General features: G+C 40.1%; 1 long non-coding RNA gene across 1 annotated transcript; it reads left to right on the top strand.

Moving 5' to 3' along the window:
* The first annotated feature begins 430 nt into the window (after window positions 1-430).
* Window positions 431-15,531, top strand: LOC140611321 (uncharacterized). The gene is made up of 4 exons (XR_012012595.1): window positions 431-568; window positions 5,701-5,786; window positions 9,741-9,884; window positions 15,146-15,531. It is a non-coding gene; the product is annotated as an uncharacterized lncRNA (long non-coding RNA).
* The last annotated feature ends 1,618 nt before the right edge of the window (window positions 15,532-17,149 follow it).

Here is a 17,149-nt window from a genome sequence, read left to right as displayed (position 1 = left end):
CACTTAACTGACTGAGCCACCCAGGCACCCCAAGCACCAACGACTTGTAAGGCACAAGTAGGCAGTTGGGATGAGCAGAGAAATATTGACATGCTATCTATCCTTTCAGAGCTCACAGCATAGCAGAAAAAATTAAGACCTAAATAAACATTATCGTCTGTTGTGATAAGAAGAACAATGAAGGAAAAACAAGTTATGGATGGGGAGAGTTTAGCATGGGTGCTTAGGTGAGGTTGCTTTGATAGATCAAATATGGCCACAAAGTCATTGTAGCTCTTCCCAACAAAAGGCAGATCTATTTTCCTACCTGTGAATCTGGGCTGCCCTTGTGACTTGTTTGACTAATAGAATGTGGTAAAAGTGATGATATGCACGTTCCAGAGCCTAGGCATCAGGAGGCCTTCAGCTTCCATTCTCAGCCTCTTGGAACCCTGAACCTCTTGGAACCACCATATCATTAAAAAAGCCAGAATGAAAGACCATGTGGAGAAAGTGAGACCCACTGTCCCAGTGGAGCCCAGCCCCAAGTCAACCTGCCAGCTGACTGCTATGCCATGAATTAGCCCAGGTAACACCAGTAGAAGAACCATTCTACCAATCCACAGAATCATGAGAAATGATAAATAATGTTGTCTTAAGCCACTACGTTTTATGGTACTTTGGTATGAAGCAGTAGAAGCAATTGAGGATCATGCAAGAGTTCGGTGAGTAGGTCATCTAGGCTGAAGAATGAATAGGAGTTGGGAAGACAAAGCTAGGAGTAGAGAGAGCATTTCAGACTGAGGATGATAGAGTTTTGGCTGAAGATGGGTAGCTCTCAGATTCTCTAATAGCTGAAAGGAGGCATCTACAGGAGGGGATAGATTGAAGAAGGTAGTAGATGTTGTGATAAGCCATCCAGATACTCTCTCTGCTTCAAGACTGAAGTTCTCAATTCCCTGGCTTCTGTTGGCAGTGATGACTGAAGGCACTCAGTTGATTCCTCTCTGGGAATTCACTTTGTCTGAAGAGAGCTGCCTAGCCTAAGATCATGGCCCTCCCTGGGGTAGCTTGCATCCAGTGACAAATCTACACGTTATGGGAGTGTGAAGGGGTGTTGGTATAAAAGTCTTGTTTGTTGCCACAGCAATCTGGGACAACTGCAGGACTTCCTGTGGAATCAGCGGAGGCCCATGTTGTGACTGTATCACAGTTCAGCTTCTCCCCCTGCCTGATCTTGCTTACCTTATTTCCCCTCTCTGCTGATTCCACGCATGCCCCCAGTAATCCTGCAGGCAAATCTCCAGGTCAGAGTCTGTTTCCTGGGGAACCCAGAGGACAGGTGGGAAGGGCATTTGGGGGGTACAATTTCAGTAGCGCAAGTGATAGAAAAAGATGGCACACACTAGCACACTGGCTCTGGGGATGGAAATAAGCAAATGTGAGATTATATGATCATTTGAAAGATGGGGAAATGGAGTGCAAGACAAGATCACTAGTAGTGCTGTGGCTAGCCATATCAGAGCCTGAAGCAGAAGGAAAAATCAGTAATACCGATTGTGTCTTTATTTAAAATCTTGGTATCTAAAAAAATAAAATAAAAATAAAAATAAAAAAATAAAATAAAATCTTGGTATCTGAGAGGTGCCTGGTTGGCTCAGTCAGTTAAACATCTGCCTTCAGCTCAGGTTGTGATCTTGTAGTCCTGGGATCAAGCTCAGGGGGGACTTGCTTCTGCTCAGTGGGGAGCCTGCTTCTCCCTCTCCTCCTAATTCAAGCTCTCTGTTGCTATCTCTGTTCTCTCTCAAATAAATAAATAAAATCTTTAAAATAAAATAAAATCTTGGTATATTGTTCAAGGGTATTTTACATTAATTTTTATTTTTAATAATATTATTTACCTTTGCCACTAAGTTTTTTGGCATGCCCTTAACTTTTGTACTTCTCTCACTCTCCCTTGTCTCAGTCCTGGAAATGTTTGCTGTCCTAAGACACTAAGTTTTGGAATAATTGTTATTCAGCAATAGTTAACTAGTGTGCTAGCTATCAGTCCTTTGGAAATGTACCTGATTTCTCAAAGCCTCAGTTTCTTAATCTGTGAAATAGGGATAATATCACACTGCACACAGTTCTTCTGAAAATTAAAGGAAGTGTTTCTTTTTTTTTAAGATTTTATTTATTTATTTATGAGAGACACAGAGAAAGAGAGGCAGAGTGTACACAGACAGAGGGAGAAGCAAGCTCCATGCAGGGAGCCCGATGTGGGACTCAATCCCTGGACTCCGGGATCACACCCTGAGCCAAAGGCAGACGCTTAACCGCTGAGCCACCCAGGCGTCCCTAAAGGAAATATTTCAGACAAAGCCCTTAGCGTAGTAACCGTCATATAGCATTTCAATGTGCACACAATTATCATCATTAGAATCTTAAGAGTTAGATCCTGGTTTTAAGATCCCAGAATAATATTGATTTTTTTTTTTTAGAACTCTGGTGAGAATTTCCTGTTCTGCCTTTTAAATAAGTTTTTTAATTTTCTCCATTTACTTTTGTAAAAGTAATCCTTTTTTTTTTTTTTTTTTTTTTTTTTATTCATGAGAGACAAAGAGAGACAGAGAGGCAGAGATACAGGCAGAGGGAGAAGCAGGCTCCATGCAGGAAGCCCGATGTGGGACTCGATCCAGGGACTCCAGGATCATGCCATGGGCTGAAGGCAGGCACTAAACCATTGAGCCACCCAGGGATCCCTGTAAAAGTAATCTTTATGAGCATAGGTCTGGGAGTTTAAAAATGAGGAGTAAATTCTAGTTGCTTAAGAGCAACTGGTAATGCATCATGAGGTACTATCTTAATTATTACTAGCATTTGTTGAGTACTCATGAAGTGTGAGGGCACTGGGGCAAGCACATCACATACATATGTTGTTTAATCCTCCAGGGACACCTACAAAGCAGGCATTCCCCATTCCCCCCAAGTTATTCCCCATTTTACAGATAAGTAAACTAAAGGAAGCATAGAGAAAGTAAGTTCTTTGTCCAAGGGTACAGCTAGAAGGAATTTGCCTCCAGCACTAGGGCTCTCAAGGTCTCCACAGCTTGTGCACAATTTGCAAAGGGAAGTATTTCTCTCAGTTCCAGCTGTGCCCTTGGTTGGGCAAATCACCTTTCTCCTTTCCGTTGCCCACATCAGGTCATGCTCACCCATAATAAGGGGGTGCTTCATCTCTTAGGAGTTAGCCCTTTCAAGGATTTCTCTATTCATAATATGAATTGTGGCCTGATGCTGAGTCAGCACGTTGAGTCTTACTGGTATCCCCGCTTCTGCATGAATAACAGCATGTGCTGAGTAAGAGGTTTGGCCTAGCTTTAATTCCCTCCCTGTGGCTTTTGCCTCAAGATTTGGCTTACTCTGCTGCTGGGGCCTGATATGCCAGCACAACGCGGCAGCCTTCTTGGGTTGCAGGGCTCTAATTTTTTCAGTACCTTATGGTCTCTTTTGCCCTTGAACTATAGATATTGACTTTTCACTTTAATGCACATTACCCTGAGAAATTCAAGGCCAAAGAAAAACATTCCACAAGACCTGCCCCTGTAGGAATTAGAATCAAGTAGGAAATGGGAGAGATTGTATATAGGCCACATTTGTTCCCACAAATCGAGATTGCTGGAGCATCACCAACAACTCCCTGCCCAGCTGGAGGGCTTATCTTGGGGAGACTCAACATGCTCAGAAACATCTGGATTTCTTTTTTTTTTTTTTTTTTTTCTTATTTTTCTGAAAAAAATCTGAAGTTTGACATCCAGAAGACATCGTATTACAATTTTATTCTTTATATTTACTGAAATAAAACATCTTTTGGGAGGAAGAATCATTGTATTAGTGCAGGTGATTATGTTTTGCTAAGCCCACATTAGATTGCTAAGCACTCATCATTTGTCTTGTGTTCCAAAGTTTTGAGAAGTTTAAAATCAGATCCAACTGCAAATGGATGCCCCTCTAAAGAAAGTATGAATATCTTAATCCAAGAAAACAAAACCCTTGACCTTCTGAATTATAGAAATCCTAGAAAGTGACAGAAGCTTATGTACTACACTATCTGCATAAAAAGGGGAGAAGGAATTATCTATTTATGCACATTGAGGATCAATTTAGCTTCATCAGTTCATTACACATTGTCAAGAGTATTTATCAAGCACTCTTCCCGAAAGGTCTCTGCCAGCTGGAGAATTCTCTGATCTAATATTCACAGAATCTTATACTTGGACAGGCTTTTTGAGGTTGTCTCATCAAATACTTTTCCTAGTGTAGAGCTTCCTTCCTGACATTCCTGACAGATGGTTTGCAGATGCAGGTACTCCTCTAGCACCATCTCCCCTAGCAAACTTCCCTCACCTTAAGTCAGAATTCACTGCTGCCCCCACTGAGTCTCTGTAATACTTCATATATCACAAATGCTATCATTATTAGATCATCACAATAACTGCAACTTACTGAGCACTTACTATGCACTAGACAGTATAGTATCTAATATTATACAATAACTCTGCACAATAGATATTATCATCCTCATATTTCACATAGGAAATGGGGTAAATTTGCTCTCTGGTAACTTGTTCAAGGTCAGAAAGCTAGAATATGGCAGAGACATGTCAAGTATGAGGGGTCTTGGGCCTGGACCTCCGCTTTCCTCCCTTTGCCACCTCTCTTAGACAATAGTCAATAGGTGATATTAGACTTATTCTGTACTCATATATTTCCTCTCCATTGATTGTAAACTTTTTGAAGACCAGTATGGTGTCACTTTTCTTCCAATCTTCAGTCCCTACTACTGTGCCCAGCACATAGTAGCATCTCAATAAGCATTATCAATTGAGTAGGCCACTTCCCTATTCTCCTGGCTTCCCTGAAGCCTCAAACCCTGATTCTAGATCACTTCCTTTGTTCCACTCAAATCACACTGATAGGGACTAATAATCAGGAAGCAAGACACATCATGTTCATGTAGATTAAAATTCTTCAATCAAGTGATATCGATGAGAGCTCAGACTTGAAAGAGGTTCTGTATGAAGGAAGGTATGGTTATGTGGACATATGTGTGGGTTTTTTTTTTTAAGACCTTATTTATTTATTTGAGATAGAGGGAGAAAGTAAAAGAGAAAGCACAAGTCGATGGGGAGGGGTAAAGGGAAAGGGAGAAGTAGAGCAGGGATCCTGACTTAGGGCTCGACCCAGGACTCCAGGATCATGACCAGAGCCAAAGGCAGATGCTTAACCAACTGAGCCACCCAGTTGCCCCTATGTGGACATGTATATTGCTTTTATGTTTGTTGGTAGAAACTGAATGCATTAAATTAGTTTAGTGGGTCAATGTGAGAATTTAGCTCTGCCGAGGGAGAGATATGATAAAGAAAAAGAGTCTATATTTTTTTATGACCTTGGGATTGAAGAAGAGGGGAGGCACTGATATGAAGTTTGAGAGCAACCCAAGCAGAGGGTGTAGGCTGAGATCGTATAGGAAAGATTTGGGGCTGGAACAAAAGGTGGGGAGATGAGACCAACAGCTCAAGAACTTGTGGGCTCATCTCATGTACTCTTGGTATTAGCATCTCTGCATGAAAATCTCTTTATGTGACGGTGAAGCAACAATCTTCCTTATTTTGCATTGCTAACTGTTGAAGAAACTTGTTGTCTCGATTGCTGTCCTCTTTCTTGCCTCCCCCAAAGATGTTGAGTCCATTCGACCTGGTGGGAAGAGGATTAACATCACCCCAAAAGGAAGCTTTTGGTGAAAGCTTCATCTCTTCAGAAAGGTAAGACCTTTGATGAAAGGTTCTTCATCTCTTCTACTTTGTGGCACCTAGAGAAAGCAGGATACTCCCTTCCACTGTACTTCTAATGTGATCTCTCTGACTCTGTCTTTGTCTCAGTGTCTATCTGCATCTGTCTCATTAGCCCCTTTCTTGTTCCAGGTCCCACTCCTTAAATGTATTCCTCATCAATTTCTCTGTTTGTCCATAACTTTATTGATTTTTCATAGCCCTCCTCCCCTGTGAAGCCTTTGCTGACTGCATTAGCTCACACTGACATCCTGTTGTGGACTGAACTCTGTCCCCTTAAATTCATATGTTGAGTCCTAACCTCCCATGACTGTATTTGGAAATAGAGCCTTTTTGTTTTGTTTTGTTTTAATTAATTAATTAATTTTAAAGATTTTATTTATTTGAGAGAGAGAGGAAGAGAGAGTGAAAGAGAGAGAAAGCACAAACAGTGGGGAGGAGTAGAGGAAAAGAGAGAGAAGCAGACTCCCTCTCTGAGCAGGGAGCCTGAGGCAGGGGCTCCATCCCAGGACCTTGGCATCATGACCTGAGTCAAAGGCAGATGCTTAATCAACTGAGCTACCCAGGTGTCCCTGAGATAGAGCTTTTAAAGAGGTAATTAAGGAAGCATCTGGGTGGCCCACTTGGTTAAACATCCAACTCTTGATTTCAGTTAGGGTCATGATCTCTGAGATCAAGCCCTGTGTCAGGCTCCACACTCAGTGGGGAGTCACTTGAGATTCTCGCTCTCTTCCTCCCTCTGCCCCCTCGCACTTGCATTTTCTCTCTCTCCCTCAAATAAATACAATAAAATCTTTTAAAAATAAATTAGATGAAGAGGTAAAGTTAAATTAGTTCATAAGGATGGAGTCCTAATCCAATAGGACTAGTGTCATTGTAAGAGAAGAAATAGGGCACACAGAAGACAAGCCATGTGGGGACACAGAGAAGGTGGACATTGGCAAACCAAGGCGAAAGGCTTCAGGACAATCCAACCCTGTCAATGCCTTGATCTTGGACTTCCAGCCTGCAGAATTGTGAGAAAATAAATTTATGATGTTTAAACTACCTAGTCTTCAGTGGTTTGTTATGGCAGCCTGAGCAGACTAAGATATTTCCACTTCCCTCTGGAGATTTTTAGCCTTCTATGTAGCTTGCCTCTTTGGTAGTTTATACTGTCTTGTTTTCAGTCTTTCTATCAGATTTAAGTCTCTTCTATTTACTGTTCCCTTGTTCACACATTACTTCATCAAAATGTGTCTTATCTCTCAAAGCACATTATCAACTCACAGGGAAAAAAATCAGGTTATATAAGCATATTTTATTCTAAAAGGCCTAGAAAGAAGGTATAAACTCTGGGCATTCAACAAATCTAAATTTCTTAAATAAGTGGTAATTAAATTACTCCTCTTAGTTATCAGCAATGCAACCTGGGATAAAACTTTTTTTAAAAGACTTTTTCATTTATTCATGAGAGACACAGAAAGAAGACAGAGACATAGGCAGAGGGAGAAGCAGGCTCCCTGCAGACAGCCCAATGTGGGACTTAATCCCTGGAACTCTGGGATCACGCCCTGAGCTGAAAGCAGACACTCAACCCCTGAGCCACCCAGGAATCCAATAACCTGGGATAAATTAATCCTGTTTTCACAGCTGTAAATGGGGAATATATTTTATTTCTTAAATAGAATTTTTCTGAGACAGCAGTGTGGATTAAATGAGATAAAACTGCTTGGCACATAGAAAGTGTTTCATTAAAAGAGAACTATTATCATTTTATTATTTTGTTCTGAAGCCACATCTGGGAAAATGAAAATGGTCTTACCCAGAAGATGCAAAATCACTGCAGGTTCAGTTCTCTCCAGTGGATGAAGAGATGAGCCAGACAGAATTTTACTGGTTGAAAGAAATAAATAATGGAACCCAGGTTCCCTTTTCTCTCCACTGGTACTCCAAAATGGAATGCTTTTTGCCTCAGTAATGTTTTCTAGTCCCATTAGTTGTTATGTTTCAGTTTAAATAGCAATTTGTATGACCAAAGCATCAACTACAATATGCTCTATGTATGGAACACATAAAATGTAAGGATAAGGAAATGTTAAAAGGCAGACCTACTGGACCCTTATTGTGAAAGCCTTGGATTTAGCTTTGTTTTAACTTTCTAACAATTCCAATGTCCTAAACAGGATTCTGAACAGATTGTACAGAAACACAGCTTAATTGTATTAAGATCTTATTAGAAAATTTCTAATTACCCACATGCAGATGGAAGTGTAATCTGTTATAGGATTTCAGCCTTGTGGTGATTCATTCCACCCCACCTTACTGACACAAGTCAGAGGAATTATCCTACAACAGTACAATTTGCAAACTGGATAAATCTGAGAGCTGAGATTGTTTTTATGAAGGATCTGTTGCAATACTCACCTTTAATTTAGAATCTTCACAGAAGATTCCTTCTATGGCTGGTTCAGGAATCTTTCCAATATTAAACAAACTCCCCACTCCCCACTTCTTCACTGCCCCTTCCAAAGTCAAGAGTTTAATCAATACTAATTGAAATTGGCATAAGGCAATTTAAAAATTTTCCTTATAAGTTGGCATGGACCTAAGCCATGTTTTCCCAGATCCTTGGATTCAAAAGAGCAACACCTGAAACTTCACAGCCAAGATGTTGTGGTGAGAGGCTTACACAGTCTTAGCTGTCTGTTACAATAAGGCTTGCAGAAAGGACATGTGAGTTGATCTATTGAGCTGCCAAGGGACTTTTGTGATTTGATTTTTTGTTGAGGAATTTTTAGTGTAATATCCATCTCACTTTTAAAAAGGTTTCTGATAAAGTTTCTTGTTGGAGACCAAAAGAGGGAAAGAAAGACTAAGAATAAAATTTCCTAGTGGTGTTAAATACAAAACTGAGGGGCGCTTGGGTGGCTCATCTGTAAGAGTCTGCCTTTGTCACTCAGTTAAACTATCCCCCCACCCACCTCCCCTGAACACTGGGTGTTATACTATATGTTGGCAAATTGAATTTGAATAAAATCAATATAAAAATTTAAAAATAAAATTTAAAAAAGAGTCTGCCTCCTGTTCAGGTCATGATCCCAAGGTCCTGGGATGGAGCCCTAGGTCAGGCTCCCTGCTCTGCTGTTCCCCCTACTTGTGCTTTCTGTTTTTCTCTCTGTGTCAAATAAATAAAATCTTTTAAAAATAAATAAAAAATAAAAGCAAAACTGAAGAGAATAAAATTTTAAAAGGATATGGGCACAAAGAAAGGTAATATAGTCTACCTCAATATTTTGGTTTAAAGAATTCCTTATCTTTTTAAAAATATACAATGGTACATGCTCATTGTATGTATGAGTACTAATATAAGTATGTATCAAACAAGTGAAAAGTCCCTCACTTTTCCTCTGGCATCCCAGTCTCTGAACAAAAACTATCATTATTATTTTAGTGTATGGCCTTCTAGATGCTTCTTCCCATACGTATGCAGATTTCTTCACCTTAATACATTATACTATGTATATCATTCTCTACTCTGTATTTTTTATTTGTTTATTTATTTATTTATTTATTTATTTATTTCTCTGTATTTTTTAATCCAACAAAATGTTATGGTTTTATTTCCTTGCCTATTCATATAAATCAACCTTCTTAGTGTCTGTATATTAATTGCTGAGCCATAATTTCTCCTGCTAATCTCCTGCTAATAACATTTATGTTGGTTCCAACTTTTTACTACAAGGAACAATGGTATAATGACTATATGATTGCAATATGAAGATACTGCATACTTACTAATATTTCCCTAGATTAAATATTTCATGTGGAATTACTGGGCCAAAAAAAAATACTCATTGATATTTTGGTAAGTTCTGACAAATTGTCCTCTAAAGGGCTGCAACAATTTAAAAATATTATTTTTAAATATCTCTACATATAGCATAGGACTTGAACTCACAACCACAAGATCAAGAGTTGCATGCTGTACTGACTGCTAACTGAGCCAGCCAGGTACCACAAGGACTGCAACACTTTAAACTCTCCGGAACAGTATACATCCATACTTATTTCCTCAATCCTTCATCAACTGTGAGCATTGTAGGCAGTTTTCATTTTTACAAAGTTCTTATTTCTACATTTGTATTTACAATCTTTACAGTGCAGGGCCTGCCTATCATTTCCAAACTATGTGACAGAGGAGTTTAAAGTTTGGGTTTTTAAAGTTAATTATAGACAATGAAATCTTTGGGGCCCCTGAGTGGCTCAGTTGGTTAAGCACCCAACTCTTTATTTCAGCTTAGGTCATAGGATTGAGCCTGCCATCTGGCTCCAAGCTCAGAGGGAGTCTGCCTGAGGGTCTCTCTCTTCCTCTCCTCCTGCTCACTATCTCTCTCTCTAAAATAAATAAATAAATCTTTTTTTCAAAAAAAGACAATAGGGGTGCTTGGGTGGCTCAATTGATTAAGCATATGCCTTTGGCTCAGATTATGATCCCAGGATCCTAGAATCAAGGCTGCAACTGTCGCTCTGCTTGGTGGGAGCCTGCTTCTCCATCTCCTTCTGCCCCTCCTTGCCACTCATGCTTTCTCTCATGCTTGCTCTCTTTCTCAAATAATTAAATAAAATCTTAAAAATAGAAATAAAAAATAGGGACAGCCAGGGTGGCTCAGCAGTTTAGCACTGCTTTCAGCTCAGAGCCTGATCCTGGAGACCTGGGATTGAGTCCCATGTCAGGCTCCCTGCATGGAGCCTGCTTCTCCCTCTGCCTGTGTCTGTACCTCTACCTCTCTCTCTCTCTCTCTCTCTCTTTCTCTTTCTCTCTTTCTTTCTGTATGTGTCTCTCATACATAAATAAATAAAATCTTTAAAAAAATTTTAATAGAAATAAAAAAGAAAAAGATAATAAAATCCTTTTTAAAACCTTGAAAACTTAATTTCTTTCCCTAGGCCATATCCTCTCCCATTATTTGAGAACTAGGCAGGAATTCCTAGTCTCTTTTGCTAAGTGAAGCTTCCACTTCAAGTTTCTGAGTTACAAATCTCACCAGGATAACAAAGAGTCCTCTCTTTTCGTGGGTGAGGACCATATTGATATATAATCCCATGGGGTGCCTGGGTGGCTCAGTGGGTTGAGCATTGGACTTTTGATTTGGACTCAGGTCCTCATCTCAGGGTCCTGAGATGGAGCGTCATTTCAGTCTCCACACTTAGCAAATAGTCTGCTTATCCCTCTCCCTCTGCCCCTCCCCCCACTTGTATGCACTCGCTCACTCTCTCTCAAACAAACAAATTAAAAAAAAACAAATAAATAAATAAGTAAATAAAATCTTGAAAAAAAAAAAGAATACAATCACTTGCCTATCCTTCTCTGACATGCTAGAGCTGACTCACGCTGGAATGACAGAGAGGACGAAAGAATTTAGTACAATCTCATACTCTAGCCTAACACCCAACACCAATTGATTCTCAGCCACAGAACTTGGTAGTGGAGGCTCCAAGAGGCTTTCTAAATGTCCCAGTGTCACTACAGTGAGCTACCCATCCTACACACTTCAGCACCTGGACAGCTCTCTCTGCGTCACCCCTAGAGGGAGATCAGGATAAGCAGCTTGTTGAGCCCTCTAGTGGTAGCTTTAGTTGGCACGACTGTTTTTTTAATTACTCAGATCATAAATGGAGCTATTACTGTTATAAAAGACCTAAGCAAGGCACCCGGGTGGCTCATTGGTTGAGCGTCTGCCTTTGGCTCAGGTGATCTCGGGGTCCTGGGATCGAGTCCCTCATCGGGCTCCCCACAGGGAGCCTGCTCCCTATGCCTCTGTGTGTCTCTTGTGAAATAAATAAGCAAAAATCTTAAAAAAAAAAAAAGACCTAAGTATCTTAAGAATATAGAGAGTAAATATGAAAGTGCACATCATTCTCTCCACTTGCTTCCCCTTCTCAGAGGTAAGCATTGATAACACACATATACTTACCCACATCTTTTATTGTGAACAGATTCATTCTAGACCCATTTGCTTTTTTTTCAACTAATATAATTCCTAGGTGATTTTTTTTATTTGAGCACACATAACTCTTAATATTTGTGGAAGACAATATGAGTGAGTGGTTGAAAGTATGTGTGCTAGCAACACACTGGTCATGAACCCTAAGTCTGCCACTTCTTAATTGTCTGACCTTGGCCAAATCATTTAACTTTTATGTACTTCAGTTCACTCATTGGTAAAGTAGGGATCATTAAAAACTCATACTTAGAGGGATTTTAGGGGAGATAAATGATAAAATATAGGTGAGCATTTAATAACTCTTAGCTGCTATTATTATTACTACTAGTAATTACAAATTGGTGCATAGAATTCCATAGTACGGTTGTATTACAAATTATGTAATGACCCTCTTACTAATGGATATTTCCATTGTTTCCTAGTTTTCCTGTGTTGCAAACAATGCTATAAGGAACACTATAGTACATATATGTCTTTATGCCCACATGTACACAATTTTTTAAGATCTTTTCCCAATACAAGAAGGCAAACCTTTCAACTAACTTCCAAAGTCTCTGAGAGTCCACATCATTGATTGATTTGCACAGTGCTGCTGACAGAGAGAGATTAAGAGACAATTCCCCTGAGAGAGTGTCACTGTAGGCCCAAGTGCTATGAAGAAAAACAAAGCAGGGACAGTGCATAGAAGAGACCAGGGGTGATAGATGGAGCACCCTACCTCAGATTGGGGGGTTAACAAAGACTTCTCTGTGTGAATGAAATTAGCAAAGGGATCTGAATGAAATAAAAAAAAAAAAAACTGAACATAGCAAATGGTTTATAAATGGGTGGGTCCAGGAAACAGTTCTGACTTTCTAGTCCTTTTCTTGCCTCCTCCAATGAAAGCAAACCTTGTATCCACCCCTCCATCCCTCCTACCTACCCATACATTGTCTTTATTTACCTTGGGGTTCTCCTCCATTCACCTTCCCTTATCTTGAACATAAGCATTTAGCAGGCAGGATTGAATTTCTTGTTTCATAGCCCCCCAGCTTCCCACCAGAATAGGATCCTGGGTTGTGCATTCTGTGGGTACTCCGATGTTAACTGGCTGGGATGAGGTTGCTGTTAAAATTAAGTAATCTCTAAGGTTGCTATGCAACATGGCCCTTGGCCACTGGAATACACTCTACTCAGTGACATGAGAACATGAAAGGGGAGGCATTCAAATGTATATTCTACGGGTGTCAATATTCCAAACAAAATGAGTCCTTCACTAAGACCTTGGGCTTTAGTCAAAGGAAAGCTATTTTTTGCTGGTACAGTGTATTAGATGTGGGAGTTTGTGTTTTTTTGGTATAGGCCTAAAGGCATCCAAGGGTTTATAGAACTTACTTTGCTCTAATGTGTTTTGTTCTGGGTTTCAATTGTACCAATGAGGATGCTTTTGGCTACAAGAAAGTGAAACCAAATTTTGACTGGCTTAAAAATAAAGTGTATAACTTCATTAAACTAGTCCAGAGGTGGTTGACCCCAGGATGATTTATTCAGGATAATTTAAACAGCATTATCAAGGATTCAGATTCTTTCTGTTTTTCTGCTTTTCTATCCTCAGCAAAACAGGGTGACTCCTCCAGCTGTTTTCTCTCAATCCCAACATTGCTATGCAGTTCCAGGCACCATTGCAGCTAAGACTAAAAAGGGGACTGTGCCTTACAGTGTGTCTCACAACCTAGGAAAATGCAGAAACCGTCTGGACTTTTTAAAAAAAGATTGTATTTGTTTATTTGAGAGAAAGAGAGTGAGCACAAGCAGGGGGAGGGGCAGGAGGAGATGGACAAGCAGACTCCCCGCTCCCCCAGCAGGGAGGCTGATGTGGGACTCCATCCCAGGACCCTGAGATCATGATCTGAGTTGAAGCCAGATGCTCAACCAACTGAGCCACCTAGGTGCCCCACGACTTTCCATTTATTATTGGCTAGAACTGGGTCACATGTGCATGTCTAAATCAAAATTGACAAAAGAATGGACCTACCAGTCCCATTCAGCATGCTTCAGTTGTTGTTGGCATCTAGTGGCTTGAACTAGATTGTGCCAGTTTCTTTTTTTTTTTTTTAAGATTTTATTTATTTATTCATGAGAGACACAGAGAGAGAGAGAGAGACAGAGACATAGGCAGAGGGAGAAGCAAGCTCCATGCAGGGAGCCCAACGTGGGACTCAATCCTGGGACTCAATCTTGGGACTCCAGGATCCTGCCCTGGGCCTAAGGCAGGCGCTAAACTGCTGAGCCACCCAGGGATCCTGTGCCAGTTTCTTAAAGAGGAAATCCTCCTAATAGTTTTAAGTGATAACTACAAATTTCTCAGAAATCTCCATCTACCACTCCAAAGTGAAACTGAAAAGTGCAGAGAAAGTGGATTACTTTCTCATTGTGTTTTGTAAATTGGTTTCCAAGTCTAAAAGATGAAATATACACAGTGTCCCCATGGAAAGTCTCCAATGCCCAGGATGTAATGTGAACAGCAGAGTGGGGTTGAAGGTATACCAAGCACAGTATGGGATCATTTAAGTCCCTGGCTTTGGCACTGTGGTTCTGTGAACAGATTTTCTCGTGTGTCACTGCAAACCACACCAGCTATACTTATTTTCCACAACAATAAAAATGATACTTGATTTAAGAGGCTTACTGGATGGTTAAGACTCTACATCCATATCAAGGTTATTTCCAAGCATTGAAATGACCATAGAATAATGTAAAATTATTTTTTGTTGTTGTTGTAAAATTATTAATCTCTTCCTAATAATTCCTATTTGAACTTTTTGATCAATTCTCAAGGTAATTTTTCTTTTCTTTTTTTTAAACATTTTAAAAAAGATTTTGTTTATTTATTCATGAAAGACACACAGAAAGAGGCAGAGACACAGACAGAGACACAGGCAGAGGGAGAAGCTGATTCCATGCAGGGAGCCCGACGTGGGACTCGATTCCGGGTCTCCAGGATCAGGTCCTGGGCTGAAGGTAGTGCTAAACCACTGAGCCACGCAGGCTGCCCTTAAAGTAATTTTTCTAATAGAACTTTTACCTACACGTAGTCCAATAAGCCTTCCATTTAAATCTATCTACCACACTCAACATAATAAAAACCGGACCGTAAGCTCTATGAGGGTAGGGCCATTTCTCTTTCTTTCTTTCTTTTTTTTCTACCTGTAGCATAGTTGATGTTTGATATTGTGGACAGAAAAAAAATAATGGTTAGATAGCTAACATACACTTGCCATGTGCCACAAATAATGCTAAGAGAAGCACATATATTACCTCATAGTAATTCCATAAAGAAGGTACTATTGTTCCTCCATTTTACAGATCAAGAAACTGAGGCTTGAAGAAGTTTTTCATTTTTTCAAATCACACCGTTGGTATGCACAGAATTGGAATTACAATCATGGTCTGTATTTTAAATTTGTGCTCTTAACTATGACCCTGTAGAGAAGAAATTCAAACTACTAGCAACATCCAGCACCTTCACAAATGATGATCCCAAAGAGAAACCATGGAATTGAATCTTTTGAGTGCCATGATTTCCATCTGTATTTCAAAGAGCACTATGAAATAAGTCATCCTCACTAATCATTCTGGCAATCCATTATTTCAGCCATTGTGACAAAGCAGCAACTGACTGGTGGTATATATTTATTTTGAAATTAATCAAAGTGATAAGCCTAGTGCTTCTGAAAGTCATTTCAAAGGAACAAAGGGCCAAAGAAGCAGGTTATGTAGACAAGGCTGTATCATAGTAATAAAGTAATTGGTACATGTATACAGCAACATTTTTCCCTTTGCAGTTGATCATATCTATTGGGTGTCCACAAAGGATCTGTCACTGGCAAGACAGAGAAGTTTAGCAAAAGATCCTCTTCTTTTTTTTTTTTTTTAAAGATTTTATTTACTTATTCAATTCATGAGAGATACAGAGGCAGAGACAGAGGCAGAGGGAGAAGCAGACTCCCTGTGGAGCAGAGAGCCTGATGCGGGGCTCCATCACTGGACCTCGGGATCATGACCTAAGTTGAACACAGATGCCCAGCCAACTGAGCCACCCAGGCACCCCAAAAGATCCCCTTCTTTAAAGAAGTTCATTCTGTTTGGACAGTTAAGACAAACACACGTGGAATAACTCAAAAGTCCAAAAATAGCATATATACTGAAGATGCCACGTGAGGTCTACAAAACGTAATTTAATTATCTCAATCACTTGCAAGGAAGATACTGTTGCCCCCATTATGCTAATAGGAGACAAGACACAGAGAGGATAAACTAGTCACCCAAATAACACAGTTTGCATGTAGGAATGTCAGGTCTGTCCCCACATTCACCGGATTCTGAAGCCCATCCACTGAACCACTGGATTTCACTGCTTCCAAAGAATGACATAGCTAGTAGTCAAAAGCATCAGGAAATGTTATTGAAGAAATGAGAGTTGAGTCTGGCCTTGTAGAACTAACAGGAGTTGGATAGGCAGACAGAAACAGATAAAACAGCATACAATGCTGAAAAGCATCTACAAAAGCCCAGAGATGAGATTTAGCTTAACATAGAGGGCAGAGGAACAGGAAAGTAGGTCTACATGATTGATGGGAAGAAGTGAGAAATAAGTAGGAAGTGAGGGCAGATTAGGACAAGTCAGGTGTGGGCAAGAGGGAATGAAGGAAGAGTTTGAGTATGTTGTGATAGGCAAATGGGAGGCTATTTGATCATGGAAGCAATATCAAAAGTTGGGGGGACATTTGGGTGGCTCAGCGGTTGAGTGCCTGCCTTTGGTCCAGGGCATGATCCTGGAGTCCTGGAATTGAATCCTACATCAGGCTCCCTGCATGGAGTCTGTTCTCTCTCTGCCTATGTCTTTGCTTCTCTTTCTCTCTCTGTCTCTCATGAATAAATAAATAAAATCTTTAAAAAAAATCAGGACACTGGTTCTTAACAAGGGTAACTTTGCCCTCCAGGGGACACATGGCAATATCCAGAAACATTTTTGGCTGTCATAACTGCCATAACCTCCCCCTGAACAAAAATTATCCACCCAAAATGTCACTTGTGCCAAAGTTAAGAAACCCAGTTTAGGCAGATAGTGTGGCAGTAGCTGTCAAGATGGAACAGAGGGAAGAGGATGGAAGCAAAGAGTCTAGGGAAGATACTCATTCAGAGAGACAGAAGTTAGACCAGGTTTAGAGGGGTGGAGGCAGGATGAACAGGAAATGGTAAACCCTCCAAGTAGTTCGAAAGAAAAAGAAAAATGCAATTTTTAATCTCTCTTACAGGTAGTTTTCTACAAAATGTGGGAAAACTAAGTTTAAAAGTTTTTTTCTTTTG

The sequence above is a fragment of the Canis lupus genome, chromosome 19 (assembly GCF_048164855.1).
Source record: "Canis lupus baileyi chromosome 19, mCanLup2.hap1, whole genome shotgun sequence".
NCBI classification, from domain to species: Eukaryota; Metazoa; Chordata; class Mammalia; order Carnivora; family Canidae; genus Canis; species Canis lupus.
This window is presented reverse-complemented; position numbering and strand designations above follow the sequence as displayed.